This window comes from Pleurodeles waltl, chromosome 4_2, assembly GCF_031143425.1.
Source record: "Pleurodeles waltl isolate 20211129_DDA chromosome 4_2, aPleWal1.hap1.20221129, whole genome shotgun sequence".
Taxonomy (NCBI): domain Eukaryota; kingdom Metazoa; phylum Chordata; class Amphibia; order Caudata; family Salamandridae; genus Pleurodeles; species Pleurodeles waltl.
The window spans coordinates 428,029,000-428,050,407 of NC_090443.1; positions in this window are offsets into that span (position 1 = coordinate 428,029,000).

Here is a 21,408-nt window from a genome sequence, read left to right on the forward strand (position 1 = left end):
GTCGAAATCATTGTGAAACTGCGCACAACAATTCTGCTTCAAAAACCTTTCCACTTCATCCACTTTAAACTGAACTCTATTGTCAATAATTATCTTTTTATGAAATCCTCCAGTCTGAAATATATTATCCATGAATATAATCACACTGGAGGCGTCAACACATTTCACAAACTTTCGGCAACTTTGAAAAATATTCAGTAGCAACAAGAATAAACACACTCCTATCATCCTCACCTACTACAGGATACTTTTACATCAGCTTGCACTGTATTCTAAGTATTGTTAGGGCTTTGTACTGGACACAAGGAAGGCTTCAATGTAACTCGTGATTTGTCAGACGTTTAACACATCCCAAACACTCTCCACATCCATTCCAGGCCACCATGGTGATTCCTTGGCCCTTCTTTTATTTTTCAGTATATACAGCTATCCTTTATGACACAATTACACAATTCGTTTCCTTACCCTTTGAAGGAACCACCCTTTGTCCCCTGCAACAACTTCTCATCAGTTTGTCACGCACTTTCCCAAAAATATTTAATTCCACATCCAACACTTTTTTGACCAGCCATTCTTCCCCCATTCACTCATCTATCTTGGCTGTTCGTCATTTAAGCTGGTATTATCCCATTCTTCCTTAGTAATAGATTCAATTTCTTCCTCGTCTGTTCATGCAACACTGTACTCTTCCCAGTTGTCTTTTGGCATGCACAACAGGCTACTTTGTTTTTAATCCCAGGTACAGATTTTATTCTATAAGCATAATCTAGTACCTTCCTTGATAGACGATCAGTCCGGGGGTTGCATAAAAAAAACACATCTGTAGTCAACAGCTTTGTGAAAGGCTGGTTTATGGTCACATCTGATCCAAAATTTGAAATCCCAAACTGATTTTTGATCCCATAGTACAATAAGGGTTTATTTCTGTAAAACAGAATATCGCTCCTCCACAGGGGACAATGGCATTGATGCCTAAACTGCGGTTACTTCCTTCCCATCACAATTCTATAGAGATGAAACTGCTCCAATCCCCTTATAACTTGCATCTGTAGTCAAAATGCAATGCCAAGTTGGATCAAACCCTTGCAATCCATTTGCAGAATCAATGTGATATTTGATTAGTTCAAACTCGTATTCAGTGAGATCATTCTACACAAATGTCATTTTATTCTTCAGAAGTTGTCTCAGGTTGAAAGTTTTTACTAAAAATGGACATACAAATTTTGCATAAAGATCCACAAGCCCCAAAAAGACCTTAAATATTACTTACAAGCAGGAGCAGGCACATTTCTTACAGCACTTAGGCCCAGATTTAAGAGGGCCTAGAGTCACTTTAGCGCCGCCTTATAGTCATTTATTTACTCTAAGGTGGCACTAAGGTGGCCTTTTCCGTGCGCCAAATTTACAAAGTGATGCAGTGCATGCATTGCCCCACTTTGTAACCTTTTGTGCTACATTATGCATGGGCCATGCATAATTTATGCAAAGGGGGCATTCCCCCATTAGTGGGGGGGGGGGGGGGGTGAAAAAATGGCGGAAAGAAATCTAAGAGATTTCCTTGTGTCAATTTTTCCAACACTTAACGCCTGCTCAGAGCAGGTGTTACAAGGGGGCATACCATTGTTTACAATGGGCCCCTATGTACTATTCAGGGTTAGCGCCAAAATTTTGGGCCTAACCCGAACAGTACCTCAATAGCATCAAAAATGTTGACGCTATTGCCCCATACCCTGCGCCATAGTGCGCCGTATCTTACATATGGTGCACACATGTTGGTGGTAGGGGGACGCTAAGTGGCGCAAGGAAAGTGCAGCACCACTTTCCTTAAATCTGCCCCTTAATATTTCTCTCTTAGTTTATATACCATCCCTGCTAACTTTATGACCCAAATATTTAAAATATTTCTAAGGCTAGTTCCTAAATCCACAAGGGAATCCATGGTTCATTCCCGTATTATCTCATAACTGGATTATGCTAAGATCATCTATTGGACCTTCCACAATATCTTTTGAGCCGACTGCAGCTGATACTAAAGGGATTCCTAGATAAGAATCTGTCAGAGAGCAGTTGAGAAACTGACACTGACTTCCAGTGCAATTACCTATTCATTATAAATGCAGGGGTGTGTAATTTATTAAAATATCTACTTGTCCATGGTACAGGTTGCTTCATAAATCAACTTGTCCTGTAACAAAATCCACTTGTCCCGTTGGTGCCATGTAGAACGGTGGCTCATCTCATTATATAAGGCCTCTGATAATAGCATATCTGATTATGCCAGGGTCATACTATAGTATGGTTTGGAAACCTGCAAATCCCTTATTTTGGCTTCTTTCCACAGATGTACATACTGGGGCTGTAGGTAGCAGTAAGCAATAGTTTCAGTGTTGGAATACCCTTTTGAGTCTGTGTAAACCCATGAACTTTCATGTTTTAGGGTTTTTGAAAGCTCTTCTATAATCTGTTCCCCATACTGAGAAAGCTTGGACATTTATTCCTAACAGCTGGGAAAAAGTAATTTGGGGAAAGTGAACTTGTACATGCTCAATAGATATTTGCATGAGCAAATCTACACATACATATTTGCTTGAGCTAAAATGCAGGCCCCTAATTTTTTCAAAATTTCCATTTCCTGGGCTACTCACATAAATCTGCACTAATGGAAGAATGTATACAATGAGTACCCTTTTGTGGCTAACTTTAAGAGTTGTGCCCCTATTTAGGCCTTACATTAACCAAGATCTTTTGTTTTTATTAAAATTCTGTCTCTCTCCATCTATTGGCTGGCTTCACTATGAGTGAGAGCATTGTGCTAATTCACAAGGAGCATGTTGCCGCACAAAGTAGTTTTGGTCAATGCCAGGAACTACTGTGGCAATGTGTGCTTTTTGAAACCATAAATATTATTGCTTTTTACTAGTGTTTGTTATAACAGTGAGGGCCCAGCAGCTCCCACAACAATAAGGTTTTACAAAAACCATGTCAAAATAAAACAAGCATTGACAAAACCAAAAGGCTGATGTCCAAGGTTGAACCTACTGGCTTTGCCAATTCTTGTTTTTTTCATGTTCCCCATAATATTGTTGAAACTGGTTACAGGATTTTGGATATATTGTATGGAAATACTAGCATGCATCAACACATTTTGCTAGTGCAAAGAAATGGTACCTAAAATTTCACAGTAGCTTAGCAAAACTTTTCTTTCCTAGTTACATTGTTTTAATGAACATTTTGATTTTGAAAGCAAAGAATCCTCAATATTGCGTTCAAGTCTCTGCAAATATTTGCATCTAATTAAAGAGCATTCTAGGAGCATTATACGTAGTCTCATATTGTTAAACTTTGCAAATGTGTGTACACATTTTTATACTGGAACAGTAGTGCAGTCCGATCTTACAGCATTTCCTTAGACAACTCACCCTAATATAATAAAGGCTTTGTATTATTAGATACAAGTTTGAACAGCATTAACACATGGACACAAATGTTACCATTACTGTAGACAATGCCCTTCCCCGATCTATAATGTGTTATTCTAAACTGGCAGACAAAGGGTTGTGCTGTAGGGAGTTGGGCCTACCTGTCCCAAGGAAAAAATAAATATGAAAACTTGCTGCCCTTCACCCAAAACAATATGCCCTGGGCGTCGGGCTATAGGAATTCCACATCTCTGTAAATGTCTTTTCTTTACTTTTAGAACAATCCACAATAGAGGCCCTCTCTATCTGAGGTATATAATTTGACCATACCTTCCTACTAAATCTCTCAGATCGTCAGTCAGTCTCTCCTAGTAATCCCGACGATACGTCAGGCTCTCCTGGGCAGCTGGTAGTTTTCTTTTCAATCCTCCCATCAAAATGTTGCAGCTCGCCAACTGAACTAATATTTAAAAAATAATTGAAGACCTGGTTGTTTCAGACAGTCTAGTGAGCCCTGTTGGATTCCCTTCAGCAAATGTAGTGCCAGAAAATATGTTAGACAGCTGTACGCGCTACAATTATACATTTATGAAAAACATTGCATTCCTCTGGCCATGAGTAGCATAGCATTCATTTTTGGCAAGGGACATCTCTCAACTAAAATGTTACTATTCAGATGTCTAAGGTCAACACACAGACTTTCTCAGGGGATCGTCTGGCTATAGCCAGAGGAACAATCTACTTTGCTGTCTCTACTGTCTGCCTTCAAATGTTGGTCTATTTGTTAATTTAATTCTTCTCTTATTACCATTGTTAAATTTCTTATTTTGTGTACGTGAGGGATCACAAACATAACAATGGCTTTACTCACTCTGAATCCGAGATTGAACTTTGGGAATAAAGGGAAGGGAGGGAAGGCATACAGAAGGGCCGTTGATCAAGCATTGACCAAGCAATTGCCCTTCGGCATGCCTTCCATCCCTTCCCTTCAATCCCTGAGTTCTATTTTCAAAATAAAATTACTTTATTATTGTAGCACAAAAACTATAATACTGAATAGACAATCTCCCAACTGGAGGTAAGTAAACACACTAGTATATACATGTTAGCAATCAGTAAATAGCATAGAAAGCAATAGGCATTGGTAAAAGCAATAGCAAAGAGTGAGGGCCCTAGGGGAGGTTCCAAACCATGTGCTAAAAAAGTGGAATGTGAAAGGCAATCCCTCGCCCAAGGAGGTGGAATCTGTAGAAGGTAGCTTGAGGAAATAGGAACCCGAAGAGGTGAGTACCAGAGTTCCCCCCAGTGACCAGGAGAGCAGAGGTAAGTACTTGGTCTTCCCCAAAACCAACAGGAGTACTTTGGAAAAGGATTATGCAAGACCCAACCAAGACTGGAAGAAACCAAAGGTGGCTCCTGACAGAAGAGGACCTGCAAAGGAAGGCGACCAAGTCCAGTTCAACTTGGAGAGTCCGGTTCTGGCAGGAGCCACTACCCACCCTTCTGTGGATGCAGGGCCAGGTCGACTGTGGACGAAGAAGGTGAGCAGTGCAGCGCAGGAGCTGAAATGGAGTCCCAGAAGTGATGCAAGTGATGTCCCACGTCCGTGGTCGTTATGCAGTTGGTCAGTAGTCCTGGGAAACCACCAGCAAGCCTTGGCAAAAGCAAGAGTCGGAGAAGAAGGTTTTGCAAGGCAGAAGAGGACTGCCAAGATCCAGGGGACTTGACCCAAGGAGGGGAGTCCTAGTTGACCCCCAGCAGCTGGGAAGGTCACAAGAAGAGGAGGCAGCCACCATAGGCGACCCACTGGCAGCAGGCACAGGACTCACAGTGAGGTCCACTCAACACACCTGAAGAGTAGTCCGACATCACTGGAGTAGCTTTGCAGGAGGGAGTGCTGAGGCCGGGACTACACAGAGCCTGGAGAAGATCCCTTAGAGGAGGAAGAAATAAGCCTTGGTAGCTGCAAGAGTTGTGGTGCACAGGGATACTGTCCTACAAGATTAGGCAAGGGCTCACAGTCTCCCAATTTAGACAGCTGGTAGAGAGGACTAGGGGGACCACTCCAGGCCACCACCTGTGATGCAGGATCCATGCAGCTTCGGGGGACAGAAGATCCATACAGCCGGTCGTCGTTGCAGTTAGTGTCTGCGGATGCAGGGGAGTGACTCCTTCACTCCAAGGGAGATTCCTTCTTACTTCTTGTGCAGGCTGAAGACTTGTTGACCTCAGAGGATGCACAGCTGGTGAAATGTTGCAGTTGCTGAAAGAAGCCGGAAAAAAAATGTTGCAGAGCGGAGTCATTACTGTAGTTGCAGGAGGGTCCAGTTGCAGTCCCAGTGGCCAGAAGATGAAGTAAACAATGGAATCTTGCATGTCGAATCTGAGGACCCACCCCAGAGGGACACCCTAAATAGCTCAGGAAGGGGGGTTGGTCACCTCTCAGGGTGACCACCTATCAGGAAGGGGCAGTGACATCACCTACCTGACCTGGCCATTCAAATGCTCATAGGGGCCTCTGCCCACCTTGGATTCAAGATGTCAGAATCAAGCGGCCACCTGGAGGAGCTCTAGGCACCACTTCTGTGGTGGTGATGGACAGGGGAGTGGACACTCCCCTTTCCTTTGTTTAGTTTCACACAAGAGCAGGGACCAGAGGTCCCTGGACTGGTGCAAACCGATTTATGCAAGGAGGGCACTAAATGTGCCCTTCAAAGTATACCACTGGCTTAGGGAGGTTGCCGCTCCCAAGCCATGTAACACCTATTTCCAATAGAGAGGGTGTTACCTCCCTATCCCACAGGAAATCCTTTGTTCTGCCTTCCTCTGCCAGAGCTGGTCAAGCAGGAGGAGGACCAAAACCTGTATAAGAGGTGGCACCAGTGCGGGCTGCCCGGAAAACACCAGAAGACTGGTAGGAGCAATGCTGGGGGTCCTCTAAGGTGCCCCCAGAGTGCTGGGAATCATACAACCAATACTGGGAACAGTACTGGGGTATGATTTCGACATGTTTGATACCAAACACGCCCAGGCTTGGAGTTACCATTATGTAGCTGGACATAGTTAAAATGGCTTCCCGCACTTACGAAGTCCAGGAAAATGGAGCTGGAGTTCGTAGGGACACCTTTGCTCATGCAGGGGTGCCCTCACACACAGGTATCTGCACCCTGCCCTTTGGGCTAGGAGGGCCTACTATAGGGGTGACTTACAGTGACCTGGTGCAGAGACCTGTAGTGAAAGGGTGCATGCACCTTTTCACGCAGGCTGCAATGCCAGGACTGCAGACACATTTTGCATGGGCTCCCATGGTTGGCACAATACATGCTGCAGCCCATGGTGAACCCCTGGTGCCCCAGTGCCCTGGGTACCTAAGTACCATATACTAAGGACTTATAAGGGGGCACTAGTATGCCTATTGTGGTGTGTGCAAAGTCCTAAGTAACCAAATTCATAGGGAGAGAGCACAATCACTGGGGTCCTGGTTAGTAGGATCCCGGTGAAAATAGTCAAAACACACTGACTGCAGGCAAAAAGGGGGATAACCATGCCAAACAGAGGGTACGTTCCTGCAGTAGGACTTATGGTAAGTCACTCTTGGCCCTTGAAGCATAGATGGCACATCATCTAATGATTACGACCAGCTGAGCACTGGTTATTATATGCTTGCTCTTGACTCTAATTGCTCACTCCCCCATAGACCGCCAATGTGGAGGACGACCTGACCTCTGCAACTGCCCCTGAACATTAGTCCAACTCACCGAAAACATGGGCAAAGACAGGGCTGCACGCTCATCTACCTCCAGACTCTCATAGACCACTGCGCCAACAGTCATGGTGACAAGAGCGCCATCGCACGAGTTTAGGCCCTGCTACCTGAGGGAGGCCAAGCTACCATACTTCAGGCCATCAATTCCTCTCAGAACTCAGTGGAAACTAAGATAGGAGAGATGGGGGTTGACTTGGTGCTCATAGGACAGGACCTGCGTAATGCAACGGTGCAGATCTATGAGACGGAATCCTGCATTTTCACAGTAGAGAATGATGTCTGCACTCTGAAACTGCAAGTTTTCCACCTTCTGTCACACACAACTGAACTCCACCGATGGGCAGAAGATGCAAAAATCCGCTCCAGACGAAATAATCTGTTTCCAGGAATTCCGGAAGGAGCACAACCTACGCAAGCAGCAACCTTCATAGACGACTGGATCAGAACCTGGGTGCCCCGGACCGGCTGTTCCAATGGTTCGTTGTAGAGCAGGGACACCGGGCCCTGGCGCCAAAGCCACCACCAGGTGCCCTTCTCAGGCCCATGATCGCCTGTATACTTAATTTTAGAGACTGAGATGCTGTCCTACAGGAGGCCTAGGCTCACCTAGGCTTAACCTATCAAGGTAACAAAATTCTCATATTCCCATACTATACAAGAGAGGTACAATTGCACCATTGCTCATACGCTGCAGTCAAACAGAAGCTCTGGACTCTTAACCTTCTCTACTGACTGCTGTTCCCAGCCCACCTCAGAGTGGTCTTAGCCAACAAAACCCATTTTGTCTACATGCTGGAGGCAGCCTGGACATGGCTCACTGAGGAGCGACCTCTCAAAGCCTCCAGCGTCCCCCTGTCTGCCGCTCCGCAACCGCACAGACCAGTGGGTCTGCCCACGGCACCTAGGAAGCAGAGTCGGTGTACTCACATGCGCAGGGGGTGCAGCAATAAAAGAGTGATCTCGCCTTCACCTTTTCGCACTGGGATCCCGTGCCACCTCTCTGCTGCTAGCCCTCTTGCCTTCTGACCCGCTGGACCTGGCCATAAGCCAGGGGGTGCGGCGTGAGGGAGCTGCCACTCCGCTGCCCACTAGGGATGAGGATACAAACGTGTCGAGAAGCCCCGCACTCTAAAGAGGCTCCAATCGCTTCATGGCAAATGACAAACGATGCCACTGACACTTATCCAGTGCCTTGAGTCCTGAATCTCTGGTCATGATCCTACACCAAGGAAGGTCCACCACTCCACTCCCAGTTACGAATGTGTTGTTATTTAGTTACTACTTATGGGCGACAGATGTTTCAAGAGGCGAAGTATGGGATGGGGGTTTGTTGGGGGGGAAGTTGGGGAATATGTTATGCCATTGACATGTAATTTTGGGTTGCACCACACTACCCAGTTCGTAACAAACACGTGTACCCATGCGATTAGTGCCTGCCAAGGAGGACATACCCACCCCTCTCACGTAATACAATGCCACCAGCATGTGTATCACCTGTGCCTGCTCATCCCTTGTGACCCACACCCATAGCCAACATACACTCTGATATAGAACCACTCCGGATACTTTCCTGGAATGTCAGTGGGCTCCTGGATAGTGTGAAATGCACTGCAGTCCTCAAACACTCTCACTGCTTTCCTTGCGCGATCCTCATTCGTTACTCCTTCCCAGTGACAGTTGTGAATGAAGACCGGAACCCACAGCGGTGCTACTTAGCTCTGACTGGGACTCTGGGGGGGGAGAACAATTAATCTTATCTCTGCTTACCCCCTCTCCGGCAGCCCTGGAGGCCTTCCTTCAGGACCTGTGCAGTTTATTGGCGACACTTCCGGACGGCCTGACGGTGGAGGGGGGAGACTTCACTCTGGTACTGGATCCACACCGGGATGCTACTGTGATCTCCTTCTCCAGTCGGGGGAGTGGCTCCTCTTGAAGTGGGCCACTACATTGAGCTTGTGCGATGTCTGGAGGATCTGGAACCTCCGGCAACTTCAGTATACCCACACTTCAGCCCCGCATCATAATCACTCCTGCATAGATGTCATATTCATACCCACCCTGGACTGCCATGTGGTTTCTTGTATCCAGATACTTCCCTGTGGCATATCAGACCACACCTCCTTACTATTTAGTGTGGGTACCCCACCCACAGGAGATTTAAGAACCATGTGGCGGTTAAACGATGGATCAGTCAGATCACCGGGCACACTACGCGTGGTTAGTAAGGTCACTATTAGAGAATATGCCAAAGGGTATCTTAAAAAGAAAATACAGGCTCAAAACCAACAGCTCTCCCCTCTGGAGGCCCAGGCCCTCTGCCTAGAAAGGACAGTAACCCTACCAAATGAGGAAGGGGCCACACGACAACTTGAGCTTATATGACAGGAAATTCACCATAAATCGTTTGAAACAGCAAAGATGATGTGGAGAGCATCCACGACCAGGGCTATGGTTGGGGTGACAAGAATGGCAAGCTCCTTTAATGGCTTGCCTCTCACCTTCAAGCAAACCGGATCATACCGGATATAGTCGATGTCCAGGGACACCCTCAATTCACCCTCTGCGTCATCGCCCAGACCTTCGCAGAGTATTACCATCACCTCACCTTCTACAGAAGATACCTCCACCGTCACCTCACCTTCTACAGAGGATACCTCCAAGCGAAGAGTCAGATGCTCGATCATCCCATTTCTGTTGAGGATGTAGGAGCTGCTATCTCTGCCGTGATTTCCAGGAAGACCCTGTGGCCTGACAGGATTCAGACAGAGTACTATTCAGTGTTTTCAGTGACCCTGAAACCAGGGCTTCACGCCCTCTTCAAGGAGGCAGCAACCAAAGGCATCTTCCCCTCAGATATTGATATGGCTCTAATCGCAGTGATCCCCATGTCACAACCCCCATCATCCTCATGTGCGACTTTCGCCCGATTTCACTCATCAACACTGAAGTTAAAATCTTTGCCATGATTCTGGCCACCTGCCTTAGATCAGTACTTAACACCCTTATCCACCCCGATCAATATTGCTTCATGCCCTGCAGGGGTATGCGGCACTGCCTCTGATGCCTTCACGTTGCTTTAGTACACGCCACCTCTTGCCACCTGATTTGTTCTTCTCATAGATTTTACGAAGACTTTTGACACCATGAACTGGAGATAACTAGAGAAGGTGCTGATCAGGGCTGACATGGGGCCACATTTCCAAGAGCTTGTCCGAGTCTTATTTTCCAACCTTACGGCTCAGGTCCAGTTAATTGGTGTCCAAAGGACCCCTTTCCCGTCCGAAGGGGAACGAGTCAGGGCTGCCCCTTGTCCCCTCTCCTTTTTGTTCTAGCAACTGAACCTTTGGCCTACCTAATCAGGAATGACCCCCAGGTTTGTGGTTGGAGGTGGAGGAATTCCCCAGAGGACCGCATGTCACTCTGTGCAGACGACGTCCTGCTCTTTTTGGCAGACCCAGTGGTGACAGGCCCTCAGTACCTCCAGGTGCTCCAACACTTCGGTGAGGCATCAGGACTGCAGGTTAACTTGGCTAAGTACATCTTGGTGCCACTATCCAATTCTCTGGATTGCTTTGCGTGGCAGTCCACCATAGCAATTCAGCACCTTAGCTTTCGCTAGTTAGGAGTATTGCCTCCTCCCAGAACTCATTTGGTCCCTAAACCTCAAACCACTGACTAAGAAGGTGAAAGTCAACCTCTGCAAATGAAAAACTTTGCCGCTAAATCAGTTGGGCAGAATAGGCCTATGCAAAATGATAGTCCTTCCCTGATTTCCTTATATCGTCTAGAATCTTCCACTCTGCCTACCCCATCAATGGTTTCTAACCTTGGACAGGCTGGCCACCTTGTTCCTTTGGAGTGGATCCGGACCCTGCATGGCCTTTACCCACTGCCAGCACACTCCTTATAACAGGTGTCTGGGGATGGCTAATCTCTACTTCTATTACCTGGCAACCCAACCCTTATTGATCAATGTCTGGTTCTCTGGAGGATGGTCAGACCTGGCATATCAGTTGCAGCTGGCCCCCCTGGTGTTCTCCCAGATCCACATGATGCCGTATGGCTGCCCAATTTCCAGCTCCATTCTGGGGGTGACCTGACCGGTTCTCCTTGCATGGAGATCTGAGCTTTGACAGACACACTGGGACGCTAATCTGACATTACACACCTCCCTTTGGAAATGCACTTGGCTCAGAGAGGTGACCATGCTGGAGGGATTTGGAAGGTGGGACCTCATTGGCAAAAGTCAACTGGGTCATGTTTGGCCTGGGACCCATGTGCACACTTTCCAAAAGCTGCAAGAAACTTATACTATTAATTCCACGCAATGCTACAAGCATTTGCAACTTAGGCATGCGCCCGCCACTTATCTCCCTACTGAACCCTCCATTCCAGAGTTCAACCCACTTGAGGCCAAGATACTAAGGCCCATATTTATAATTTTTTAGTGCTGCATTTGCGCCGCTTTTTGACGCAAAAGCTGCGCAAACTTACAAAATACAATTGTATTTTGTAAGTTTGTGCCGCTTTCGCGTAAAAAAAATGACGCAATGCGGCGCTAAAAAAATATAAATATGAGCCTAAGTCGGATCTTTAAGATATACCGAACACTCATTATCAGCACATCCCCTACCCTAGACCATCTCCACTTGTGCTGGGAGGGATGGTTGGGTCCTTTAGAGGAGGAGGACTGGTGAGGCGTCCTGATGGCCCTGTGGGTCATAACTATTTCTTCCAGATTGAGATGAATTCAAGCGTACTACCTACACTGTGCCTACTTTACCCAGGTAAGATTGGATCACGTCAGTCTCTTCAGGAGCCCTGCGTGCCCCCACTGCAAGGAGACCCAGGCGGACTTTTATCACATGGTGTGGTCATGTGTAGTGGTACATAAATACTGGTTCAAGACTGATTTGTTTATGGCTGGGTCCAAACTGAGGTGGCAGGGTGAGCAAAAGAACAATGGATTAAAATCACATCTATGACTGGGGGTGAGTGTTTGAAAAGTTTCAGCACTCCGTCAATCATCCTTTTGTGTTGCTAAAGTTGCCTTAAGTGGGACGGGTATGCCCAGAGGTGTGTCCTGTGCTCACTGTGTCAATGGATTCAAGCTAGCCTGGCTGATGAAGGATGATACCCTGAAACTGGTCCCAGGATGCTTGTTTCCAGTCCAGGGAGGACCTAGCCTAGCAGTTCAGGCTGGACTGTTCCCATGGGGAACAGGGTCAAGACTGATATGCATATGGTTGAGTCTAAATTGGGGTGGCATGGTGAGGAAAGGAACGATAGATTAAACCCAGATCTGTGTCTGGGGTGAGTGTTTAAAAAGTTTCAGCACTCTGTCCATCATCGTTTTGTGTTGCTAAAGTCCTTAGAAAAACCAAAAGGTAACTGACATCAATATGCCGGGTGGGTGCTTTATGGCCTCGCTAACATCACCTGATGTAATTTATGGTGCCCACTGAGTTAGGCACCCCCTAACAGCAAGACATCATTGCTTTGAAGTTTACCGGATCCAGTCTGAAGCCTGAGGATTCCACAAAAGAAGAGGAATGTAATATGCCAATGCTTTGGAGAGAAAAGAGGGATCATGCGATATGTGTGTTACCCTGTGTCATTTTAGGCCTTTTTGTTATCTCTTATGGATACACCTCACAGCTATATATTAGAGATGGCATGAACTTTACTTGGTAGGGTGAGGGGTTCAGGCCATTGACAGTTTGACATCCAGGCTGCTAAGATTTTAGAACCAGGACCCAAAGTTTTTCTAACAACACTGCCGCCGGCAGCATCAAGGTTTGGGATGCTGATGCCAAGCCTACATAGTCTTGATTCCGCTTCATACTTTTTAAATCCACGATCAGACACTCCCGGCCCCTTTATCTCATTTTTTCAGGTTCTTTTTAATTCCTCCTTTTTCAGTTTGTAAATATTTTTCTGTCCTTCACTTCTTTCTTTTTGCCTTTTGTCTTTTTCTCGCTATTATGCTGGGTGAAAGTCTGATGATGAAAAATAAATACCAGTCCCCAAAAATGAGTGCAGTGCTTAGTTTGGGCATGGTAGCAGGTGGAGCTGCTACCATGCCCAAACTAAGCACTGCATGCATGGATTAAGTCCCGGCTCCTGTGTGGAATCTTCCATTTGCATTATCATCTCTACCCACTCCTCCCTTTAAACTCTTGGTATCCAGCTCTTTACAGCTCCTCTCTTTCAAGATGCTTTTCTATGTGGCAAATTGTGCTCCTTGATCATTAGAACGTCCTACGTCTCCATTTTCCCAGATCTATTGGTGCATTGACACAGCTGGGACTTACAACCAAAGTTTCCTCAGGTTTCCCTTAGGTCCAAGATCTTGGTCTACCTCTTTTTCCCCCAGACCTTTGCACACCGGAAGGGGTCCTTCTTCATACATTTGATGTCTGTATCGAAGGTCTATCTGGAGCACACGGTTGAGACTCTCCAGTCGAACTGTCTAGTAATTTTGGTCCAGCTTGATATGGTTTCAAATCATCCTTTTCCAACTAGTCAGTTGGCATTGCCTAGTCATCTTCATGACATATTATGGGTGATCTTGACTGTTTCACCAGTGACGGGATTGCTTCCTGGGCTTTCATTGAGGAAATCAGTCCTGCTACCAATTACACAGTCCGCTTTAACTTTGTCCCCGTCTACCAGCTGGAGGCGAATTCTTGGGGAGCAGGGCTGAGTTTGGTTCCTATATGCTTTCTTCTGAGACGCCTTAATAGGAGTTTTTGTTCACACACTTATTTCTGAATAAATGTGTGCACTTTATTTGGACTTCTTGTGTGGTGTTCTTTGGGATTTTGTGTGTGTCTTATTCTGTTTATCTTCCCTGTCTAAGGGCTTAGACTAGGTAATGATTGAGGAGGAAATGATTTAACTGTTTACAAGTGATCCCATAATTTGGTTCGATTTATCACTTTTTAGTCTTATGTTCCAGCCTGTGGACTTATATTCTAGAACCCTTGGAGCTTTGGTCTGCTGCACAAGATCTGGGATTTGGTGGGTCTCTAAGTTCTAGTGCTCGAGCAGGGTGGGCAGAACACCAATATGGTGAAGACTCCAGATACTTTTTCAGTTTTTATTTATTTAATTATTTGAAGTTTTATGTAGCTATAAAGTGCTTTACAGAGAACTAAACAGTTTTAAGTGACCACAAACATGGAGGACTATTTAAGAGCGGGGTAGAGGAGAAGAACGAAGAAGAGGAAGGTGGAACCAGGGGACAATAAGTGAAACAGATGAAAGAACGGTAAGCAAATGTGGTTGGAATGTCCAGTAGTAATGTGATGGTGACCAAGATGGAGACCTTCTTTGTGGGTCTCCCAAGATAAAGATTCAAGTACGAATATGATATGATTATGGTGCAATTTAAAAAGGAAAGTCTTGAGGACTTTCCTGAATGACAGGATGTTGTGGCTGAACCTTAGCTGTAATGGCAGGGAGATCCAGGAATTGGGAGCAGCATCTCAAATCAAATCAAATCAAATCAGATGGAACTTATAAAGTGCATGGCTACTCTGTAGAGTTTCCCAACGCTACAGGTTCATTGACTGCTGTTTTCACAAAAGAGGAACCAAAGAAAAAGATTGCTTCAGGGCTAATGAGGACTTGCATTTGGGAGTCCCTAGGGTTAAGGAGAATTTGCTTCTTAGCAGTCTTAGAGCTCCAGACAGATTGAGGAGATTTGATAAATCAGAGGGTATGTGGTGTTGGAAAGATTTGTAGGTGACGGATCCAATTGTGAACTTTATCCATGCTTCAAGATGGGGACCAGTGAGAGACATGGTCAAACATATTTTTCTGTTAAATGAGCCTAGTGAGGGAGTGAAAGGTGGCTTTGAGCGGGCTAGTGTTGATGAAGAAATGCCAAATGTGGCGGCACTTCCTGACTCAGTTCTTGAAATGATTTCAGTGCACACAACAGACCTTATTTGATTGGATGAGAATTGGTACTTGACTTTCTAGAGTTGGGGGAGGTGAAATTGGGCTGATTGTGCCCACTTGTACTGATAATGTGAGAATGGAGTCCAGCGTGAAACTTACAAATTTTCATGAGTTGCTGTGAGACGGATTTAGCCCCATTGAGGATGCTTCTGTGAGCAGGTTTGGGTTTATTTTGGCAAATGGTTTTTGATAAATTAGAAAAAAAAAACATTTTTTCAGTTGTTTATGCATTTAATTGTCTTTTTTAAATCTTTTTATAAAGGCGAACAACAAAACACCCCTCCAACTTCAAGGACATGCAAACAGTGTACATTCAAAACTACATTTAACCACTGTGTGGTGGGTTAGGACCAGATAATAGTATGGCAAATAAGATTTTTTCAAGGTAATAATCACAGCAGGCCAGAGGATCCCCTCATTCAATCCACAATTGAGGTCTAGTCTGTCCGTCGGTGGGGCAGGTGCCCTCCAGTCTCCCCTAGTCATCCCATTCTCTCTTCATGGGCCTAAGACTTTCTCAACTTTGCGTGAGAAGCCTAGAGGCTTATATATCAGTTTCTCTGCCCCATACACTAGTCTAGACCCTCCTCCAATTCCCTCACCATTCACAAAGTGGACACCCTCCAGTGTTTCAGGACTTTCCTACGGGCAACCATCAGGGCTAGGTTGCAGAACAACAAGCTATAGTGGTCCAAAGTTTGGTCACCCCAGATTCTCAGGGACACCAGCTTTGGTGTGAGCTTCACCCTTGGTCTCCGAAATCTTGTTGCCCACCCTCTTCTAGTATGTCCCCAACTTCGGGCACTCCCAGAACATGTGGGTCAGGGTTCCTCTCCTGTAACAGCCCCGGAGGCAGTCATCATCAGGAGTCTGACCCCTATTCAACAACTGGGTTCTGGTGTAGTAGGCCCTATACAGGATTTTCAGTTGTATCAGCAGAAACAGTCAACAACTGTGAGGCCCATTAGTAAAGCCAAAGATTTGAGAGGGAAATGCCTCCCTCTGTTTGGCGTCTGGTCATTATTGATAGGGCCATTCTAGATATCCTGCCATCCCAGAGCAACACTCTTGTAGTAGTGCCATCCTGCGAAAGAAGGCATCTGGGACCAGAAAGGGGGTATTCTATTGGATGTATAGGAATTTGGATAAGTAGCTCATCTTATAGAGGGCAGTTCAACTCAAGAGTGAAAGCGGCAGCTTCTCCATCCCGCTACATCCCTGCAGTAGGCTTCCAAACCCCTCTCTAGGTTCTCTTGCATATATAGGACTGTGTCTGGTATTACAAAAAGGCCCAGATACTGGAAGCCCTAGGTCGCTTTTTAGAATGAGCAGTTCCCCACTGCAGCCGGGGCGTCTATCCCCAATGGAAAGGCCGCTGACATGCCAATTAATGTGGAAACCTACATATGAGCCAAAAATTGTTAGGATGTTCAAAATTCTTGGTACTGAGTAATGGGGTCTACCAGGTATAGGAGAATGTCGTCAGCGTACAGGGAGACAACTTCCTCCCATCCAGGGTCCCATCGAAGGCCCCTGATATGTGCGTCCGCTCTGATCCATGATGCTAGCAGTTTGAGGGCCACCGCAAATAGCTGGGGGAGAGCGGGCAGCCCTGCCTGGTACCCCTAGACAGACCAAATCGATCCAAAAGGACCCAATTCACCCAGACCCCCAATGTCGGGTCTTTATATATTAGGCAGATCTAGGACAGGTGCCCACTGCGCTCCAAGCAGCACCTCATTCTCCCCAGATTAATCCTTGTCGCTCTGTACGCCATGAATCTGGATTGATCTGGAGCAATAAGGGAGTTGATCACCTGTATTAGGTGGCTTGCTAAAATCTTGGCCGAAATTTTAGTGTCTGTATTGATTAGGGAAATTGGCCTATAGAAGGCACAATCATCAGTCTCCTTACTCTTTATGGATCAAGACAATCGTGGCTTCTCGAAGATAAGGCATCAGGTTGCCCACTTCTCTGGCCACATTGAACATGGACTGCATTAGCTTCACCACTTTCAATGTGGCACATTTATATAATTCTACAGGGAATCTGTTGGGACTGGGGTTTTTACCATTGTTCAGCTGTGAGATAGCTGCCATCACCTCTCCCTCAGTAATCTTCTCTTCCAGTGCCTCAACTGAGCCCGGATCCAGGGAAGGGGTCGGAAGATCACCCACAAAAGCCTCTAGGCCCTCTAGATCATTGGTGGACTGGTTCTGATAGCATTATTCTAGGCATTTTCAGAATTCTTGTGCAATATCATGGGGTATCTCCCTCAGAACCATCCCCTCTACCCTAATCCTACTGATCCAACGCTGCCCCTCGTCTGTTTTTGCCGCCCATGCTAGGAGCTTCCCGGTCTTGTTGCCAACCTCATACATCGGACCCTGAGTGGCCTGAAAGTGGGCTCTTGCCTCCTGTCGCACCCGGGCTTCATATTCCCGCCTGACTTGCTCAATCCTACAGGCTCAGTCTTTATTTGCAGTAGCCACATAATCAGCCTCAGGCTTCAATAACTTCTCTTCTAGCTTCTGTCATTGCTCATCCCTTTCCCTGCTCAGGCCTACCCTAAGTGCAACCAACTGACCTCTCAGGACAGCTTTATATGCCTCCCATAGGTCAGTGGCCGATTGGACGGTACCTTCAGTTTCTGTGAAGTAGCTGGCTGTCGCTGAAGCCACCATCGTTTTTGTCTCTCTATATTTCAGTCCCCATGCATGAAGTCTCCATGCTCCCGTTTGGCTCAGGACACATATGTGAACCTTGTTGAGCAGTGGCGAATGGTCCAATATGCCCCGGGGGAGGAGGGTGGTTACAGAGTACCTATTCCTCTGTACTGTGGGCACTAGAAAGTAGTCCAGTCAGGACATAGCTCCCAGTGACTTAGCTGCGTATGAGTACTGGCGGGTATCAGGGTTTGTCACCCGCCACAAGTCAACTAACCAGATAGCTTCCACAAAAGTGCCCAGTCTCATGTCGGGTGTCGCTGGGTCTCTGGATTTAGTCCCCCTGTCCATGTCCCCTTGTAGTGTCAGATTGAGGTCCCCCCCCAATGATGGTCCATGCATCTGGGGAGCTTGTCAGACAGGCCCCCATATGCTCCAGACACCTAGAGTGTAGTCCCCCGGGAAAGTATCACAAACCATTGACCACATCCTCCCCATAGCAGCGGCCATGGATTGCGGCCTGACAGCCATGTTTATCCTTCCAGGTGCGGAGGACCTCCAGTGGTATAAATCTGCAAATCAGGATTCCCATCCACCTGGGTCCCTTGTGAATCCAGCAAGTGCCAATCCTTTGTACCTTCCTCTAACCAGGAACCCACAATTGTTGCCTAGCAGGTGAGTTTCCTGTAACAGGATTATGTCTGGGTCTTGTCAGATCATGGTACCTTCTTATACCCCTCACTTGAGTTTGTCCCCCAGCTCGTTAACATTCCATGAGAGAAGCTCCAGGGTCAATCCCTGGCTCAGGGCCTCTTTCCTCCTATTCTCCATTAGCTTTTGTAGTCTCCATTGCGTCTGTCCATTCCGGCCCTCCTGAATCTTTATCTCGTCCATTCCCTCATTGAAACAAACCCTGTATCCCAAACACCCTGTAGGAAGTTGGCTCTGTATGCACTATTTCAAAGTAAGGAATAGTATGCACAGAGTCCAAGGGTTCCCCTTAGAGGTAAGATAGTGGCAAAAAGAGATAATACTAATGCTCTATTTTGTGGTAGTGTGGTCGAGCAGTAGGCTTATCAAAGGAGTAGTGTTAAGCATTTGTTGTACATACACACAGGCAATAAATGAGGAACACACACTCAGAGACAATTCCAGGCCAATAGGTTTTTGTATAGAAAAATATATTTTCTTAGTTTATTTTAAGAACCACAGGTTCAAATTTTACATGTAATACTTTGCATGAAAGGTATTGCAGGTAAGTACTTTAGGAACTTTGAATAATCACAATAGCATATATACTTTTCAAATAAAACACATATAGCTATTTTAAAACTAGACACAGTGCAATTTTCACAGTTCCTAGGGGAGGTAAGTAATTGTTAGTTCTTGCAGGTAAGTAAACCACCTACGGGGTTCAAGTTTGGGTCCAAGGTAGCCCACCGTTGGGGGTTCAGAGCAACCCCAAAGTTACCACACCAGCAGCTCAGGGCCGGTCAGGTGCAGAGTTCAAAGTGGTGCCCAAAACACATAGGCTTCAATGGAGAAGGGGGTGCCCCGGTTCCAGTCTGCCAGCAGGTAAGTACCCGCGTCTTCGGAGGGCAGACCAGGGGGGGTTTTGTAGGGCACCGGGGGGACACAAGTTAGCACAGAAAGTACACCCTCAGCAGCACGGGGCGGCCGGGTGCAGTGTGCAAACACACGTTGGGTTTTCAATTGGAATCAATGGGAGACCAAGGGGTATCTTCAGCGATGCAGGCAGGCAAGGGGGGGGCTCCTCGGGGTAGCCACCACCTGGGCAAGGGAGAGGGCCTCCTGGGGGTCACTCCTGCACTGGAGTTCCGATCTTTCAGGTCCTGGGGGCTGCGGGTGCAGAGTCTTTTCCAGGTGTCGGGATCTGGGAGTCAGGCAGTCGCGGTCACGGGGAGCCTCGGGATTCCCTCTGCAGGCGTCGCTGTCGGGGCTCAGGGGGGGGGCAACTCTGGCTACTCACGGTCTCGTAGTCGCCGGGGAGTCCTCCCTGAAGTGTTTGTTCTCCACAAGTCGAGCCGGGGGCGTCGGGTGCAGAGTTGCAAGTCTCACGCTTCTGGCAGGAAATGCAGTTGTCTTTAAGTTGCTTCTTTGGAAACAAAGTTGCAGTCTTGGGTGAACAGGGCCGCTGTTCTCGGGAGTTTCTTGGTCCTTTTAGAGCAGGGTAGTCCTCTGAGGATTCTGAGGTCGCTGGTCCTTGGGAAAGCGTCGCTGGAGCAGTTTCTTCAGAAGGGGGGAGACAGGCCGGTAGAGCTGGGGCCAAAGCAGTTGGTGTCTCCATCTTCTCTGCAGGGTTTTTCAGCTCAGCAGTCCTCTTCTTCTTAGGTTGCAGGAATCTGAGTTCCTAGGTTCTGTGGAGCCCCTAAATACTGAATTTAGGGGTGTGTTTAGGTCTGGGAGGGCAGTAGCCAATGGCTACTGTCCTTTAGGGTGGCTACACCCTCTTTGTGCCTCCTCCCTGAGGGGAGGGGGGCACATCCCTATTCCTATTGGGATCCTCCATCTGCAAGATGGAGGATTTCTAAAAGTCAGAGTCACCTCAGCTCAGGACACCTTAGTGACTCCTCCTTGTTTTTCTCATTATCTCTCCTGGACTTGCCGCCAAAAGTGGGGGCTGTGTCCAGGGGGCGGGCATCTCCACTAGCTGGAGTGCCCTGGGGCATTGTAACACGAAGCCTGAGCCTTTGAGGTTCACTGCTAGGTGTTACAGTTCCTGCAGGGGGAGGTGTGAAGCACCTCCACCCAGAGCAGGCTTTTGTTTCTGTCCTCAGAGAGCACAAAGGCCCTCACCACTTGGGGCCAGAAACTTGTCTCTCAGCAGCAGGCTGGCACAGACCAGTCAGTCCTGCAATGAACAATTGGGTAAAATACAGGGGGCATCTCTAAGATGCACTCTGTGTGCATTTTTCAATAAATCCAACACTGGCATCAGTGTGGGTTTATTATTCTGAGAAGTTTGATACTAAACTTCCCAGTATTCAGTGTAGCCATTATGGAGCTGTGGAGTTCGTTTTTGACAGACTCCCAGACCATATAGTCTTATGGCTACCCTGCACTTACAATGTCTAAGGTTTTGCTTAGACACTGTAGGGGCATAGTGCTCATGCACCTATGCCCTCACCTGTGGTATAGTGCACCCTGCCTTAGGGCTGTAAGGCCTGCTAGAGGATTGACTTACCTATGCCATAGGCAGTGTGAGGTTGGCATGGCACCCTGAGGGGAGTGCCATGTAGACTTAGTCATTTTCTCCCCACCAGCACACACAAGCTGGCAAGCAGTGTGTCTTTGCTGCGTGAGGGGTCCCTAGGGTGGCATAAGACATGCTGCAGCCCTTAGAGACCTTCCCTGGCATCAGGGCCCTTGGTACCAGGGGTACCAGTTACAAGGGACTTACCTGGGTGCCAGGGTTGTGCCAATTGTGGAGACAATGGTACATTTTAGGTGAAAGTACACTGGTGCTGGGGCCTGGTTAGCAGGGTCCCAGCACACTTCTCAGTCAAGTCAGCATCAGTATCAGGCAAAAAGTGGGGGGTAACTGCAACAGGGAGCCATTTCTTTACAC